The following is a 4,300-nucleotide window of genomic DNA, read 5'->3' as shown; positions in this document are numbered from 1 at the left end:
CTAAAACAAATAAACCCCACAAAATACTTACATACACATTTCATCATGCATAATAGATTAAGAAACCCTCCTTTTGAAATTACTCCTACTTAGGTTCATTTATTTCTAGGAACTATTTACATGCAGTCTCCTCTTCCTTTTTTGCTAATGGTGTCTCCTAGAGGTTATGGATAATCAATCTAATTCACTTCCATCCCTGGGACAAAAATGATCAGATATCAGGTAAATCACTTTTGGTTCTTACCTGGGAAATTGATATTCTCAAGGTCAATACTGCAAATCCAACTAGAAGCGGTGACAGGAAATAATTGGTATCTGATGATTGTCTGATGAACTGTGGGTTTCTTTAGCTTATTTCCAAGGGAAGAAGAAACTAAATATCACCACTTAACTTATCTTTAACCCATAACCTTGTTGATAAAATCAAGAGAGATTCACATACAGGGTGGGATTAGATCCAGATATCTCTTATCCTATTTTATATAGAATCCTTAATCCTTGGTAGGTGCCTACTTGCTTGGAGGCATCCCCTTCACTCCATTCTACCCAAACTGGCCCTTGGGGGCAGAATGAAGGGGAGCAGTGATTTAGTTAATGAAGACTGTCTTGGATTTTGGAATTATGTTGACTGAAACCTAGGCTCACAGAAGAAAGGGATGGCAATTTCAGTCTGAGGGTCTGGCATGGATTCTTAAAACTAGCCAATAGAATAAAACTAGGGATTCAGAAGTAGAATGGAGCCACCCCCACAGAAGCAGGAAGGTGTCAATCTGGCAAGTAAGTTAGGAGTAAAGAAGGGCACATGGATGACTTTTCCACACCAAGATGGTGACCATACACAGTCGTCCCTGAACTAACTCTGACCTAAGGATGAGGTGGGGATGAGAAAGAAGGGGCAAGGAACTCAAGGTAGATTTAATGAACTGGAGAACTGCCTAAATTACTGTGAATAGAATTTCTTTGATGTATTTTTATACTTGATGCCCTTCTGTAATAATTGCTTTGAATTTACTTTCTTCCCTTATGCATAAAACCTGAAAAAAAAAATCCTGATCCTATGTTGCCAGAGGAGAAAAAGGGAAAATTAAATGATATCAGAAAGATGCTAATCAACAGGGTGTGGCAAAACTCTGAGGTTCTGGCTTGAGCCACAATTGAAGACATTTAGAGACTTTCAAGAGAGCAGTGTTTCTCCAAGATAAATGAAGCATTGGCTTAGTTCTCCAGGAAGCTGAGCCCTCTGCCTGAGGATCTCTCTCACACAGGTCCCCTAGAAGGTAGAAATCTGCTCCTTTTATTTCCATATGGGCACCTTGCCTTGTGGCACAGGCCCTAAAGTGGAATTGTTACAGAAAGAGAACTTTGGCTGTCTGGGATTAACCAACTGGCCCCTTTCATGAGAATGAAACTGGTCCTGTCAGAAAGCCAGAACATGCTTTTGTCTTCAATTGAACCAGTGAGGGATTGGGGTGGGGAGGGATTCTCTTTAGCACCAAGCTGCCAGTCAGTTACTGATACCCATTTGGCAGAGATTACGGGGTGCAATCATGATTATGCAGTCAATAATCCATCAGTGGCAGCTGAGAACTTTGCCCTCATTCCTCCCCTATGTCCATTGGCAGGAACTTCTGTAGGCCGATCTGTTATTCCATATACAGTTGTGATCCACTTTTAAAATAAAGTAAAAAGCATTGAAACAGCAGACTATGACCTAATCATTTGAGAAATACTTGATGCAACAAAATCTCAAGGCAATTAAGAGAAATTCAAAAAAATTCCTTGGAGTTTGTTATTGAACTTCTCTTAATAGGCATGGCATTGCATGATGTAATAGTAGGGGGAGAGGGGAAGGGAAGAATATGGGATAATTCAGTCCCTGATGAATTATTTTACAAGGGAGAGGAAAAGGTGGGCACATGTCATTTTGTTCCTAAACCTGCAAAATCCAGGGCAAATGTCAACATTTGGTGTGAATCTTGTCATTGTGTGTGTGTGTGTGTGTGTGTGTGTGTGTGTGTGTGTGTGAAATCTAGGAGTAATTGGCTAAAAATCACTTCCTGGTCAGTTGGGGAAGTGAATTGAAGGCCCCACTCATAGCTAGTTGTCCTGTCTGAACCCCAGAAACTCAGAGCTCTTTGATTATCATAATTGATAAATGAACCATATCTCCAAATAATTTAAATTTCTCATTTTTAGAATTTTGGATCCTGCATGAAGCAATGGAAAGAATTCTGGTTTTGGCATCAGAGGACTAGCTCTGTGACTCTGGACAAATCCCTGAACTTCCAGGGCCTCAGTTTACTTATTTGAAAACCTGAGGTGATTTTACCTGGAACATCCTTTCCACCTCTAAAACCATGACCCTATGAAAACTTGGGTGTGAGCAGGGTACTCATATTCAGTGGTATTAGAATAAGAAACAAACACTAAACTATAGAGTTACTCCTAGGCACCACAAATAACAGAACTTTAAGCAATTAAATAATGGTAACAGGTCCTTGAAACCATTCCCCACCCCCAGCTCCAAATTGCAAGTCTTTCTAGATTCGGGTTGTGGAAGCGTGGTCTTCTCGGAAGGTTGGTATTGCCATGTAGTCAAAGGATAACTGTCAAGGCTGGTAGATTCACAACATTTCACCATTTTATCTTGTTTGTCTTCAGAACCTATTGAGTTATTGGTGTTTCTTCACTTACAAAACACAACACTCTCTTCCTATGGTGCTCTTTTGTTATGAAGACCCCAGTGCCAGTTGCCCAGGAGTCAGGGAGGAAAGCTTTCCCATAACAAACTGGCATGAGCAGTGTAGAAAAAAAGGAGCAAAGCTGACAGAGCTAAGTTTCAGCTTTCACACTTTTAAAGGGTAATATCAAATAGGTTTAAAATAATGGAAAAGATCTGGTCTCTCTGAGTGGTAGCAAAACGGTGACTGCCACCAATGAGACTGAGTTCAGAGGCTAGAAGCTTTGTGTGATACTAAAAATGTTGGGCACATAGCAAGTTTATAGACCTTGGCCCATATGAATGGAATGAACCAAGGCAATACTTAGATTTGGTACTGTGACTGAGAATCTGAAGATGGACAACCAAGAAACCCCAACCCAAGAAACCAAGAAAGAGTATATAGATCATCTATTGTTTCTAGCTATTGCCTACAAACAGTCCCTAAAAGGAAGTCCTTTTGTTACTGCTGATGAGGAGATACAGAGACATGAAACTTAACTAGGCAGATAATGAGAGCCCTTGCAGAAGAGGCCTCTGAGTTAACTGTTAATTCTGTAAGCAGAACCTTAAGCCAGAATTGGTTGGGGACTACAGGGCACTAGATGAGTGACATCTTTAAAAAGAAAGACAGAAAAGAGAAGAAAAAAAAAAAGAACTATCAAGTTAAGGTCGAAAGTTTTTGCATGATTGATAAGATCCCACAGAACTTTTTTCCAGAACAGATTGTTACCTGTGGTATGTCAGCCAAATCCCATTGTGAGTAATGACATTTTGACTACTTAAGGTCCCATGGTTCGGTAGTTTCGACATAGAGAGATTACAGCTCATTCCATATGGTAAGGTGCTAAATAGGTTCCATGCTTCTCCTCCCTCCACCCTTTATATACAAACACATAGTATTTCATTGGTATTATGGGGGAGATGGTGACCAGGACCAAAGGTTCCTTTCTCAGTTGGCACTTTGCTTATTTTGTTATTAACAAAGAATAAAAGGGATGTTTCAAAATGTGCATTAGCCCCTGAAAGTTAAATGCGTCTGGATGAAAAGCATTAATACAACTGACTGATCAAGTATATTAAAAAGTTATAGAGATCTATTCAATTTGGAATTCAAGTTCAGAGGTGAGGATATAGTCCTGTCTTTGACCAATCATGCTTCATAGTATCGTGAGATTCAGGGCTGAAAAGAGAGGAAATTTAGAGAAAACATCATTTAGTCCACCCCCTTCCACTTGCAGTTGAGGAAACTGGGGTTAGGTAACTTACCCACCCAAGGTAATATAATAACAAAATCAGAATCTGAACTGATAAATCAAGCATTCTTTCCATTAGACCACTCTGCCTTCTCCAGGGCTGTGTAAAGGTGGGGAAATCATTCACCTGAAACTACTGGAAAAATTCTAAGAGAGTAAGAATATTTAAATTATAGTTTACTGTCCCTCTGATTTAGTACTTAAAATGAATCTGGTATGTTGATACTTTCTTTCTTCCTTCTTTCGTCCCTTCTTTTTTCTTTCTTTTTCTTTCTTTCTTTCTTTCTCTTTCTTTCTCTTTCTTTCTTTCTTTCTTTCTTTCTTT

The sequence above is a fragment of the Vombatus ursinus genome, unplaced genomic scaffold, assembly GCF_900497805.2.
Source record: "Vombatus ursinus unplaced genomic scaffold, bare-nosed wombat genome assembly UNPS02014772.1, whole genome shotgun sequence".
Lineage (NCBI taxonomy): Eukaryota > Metazoa > Chordata > Mammalia > Diprotodontia > Vombatidae > Vombatus > Vombatus ursinus.
The sequence above is the reverse complement of the archived record's forward strand: the minus strand, read 5'-3'. Positions refer to the sequence as shown.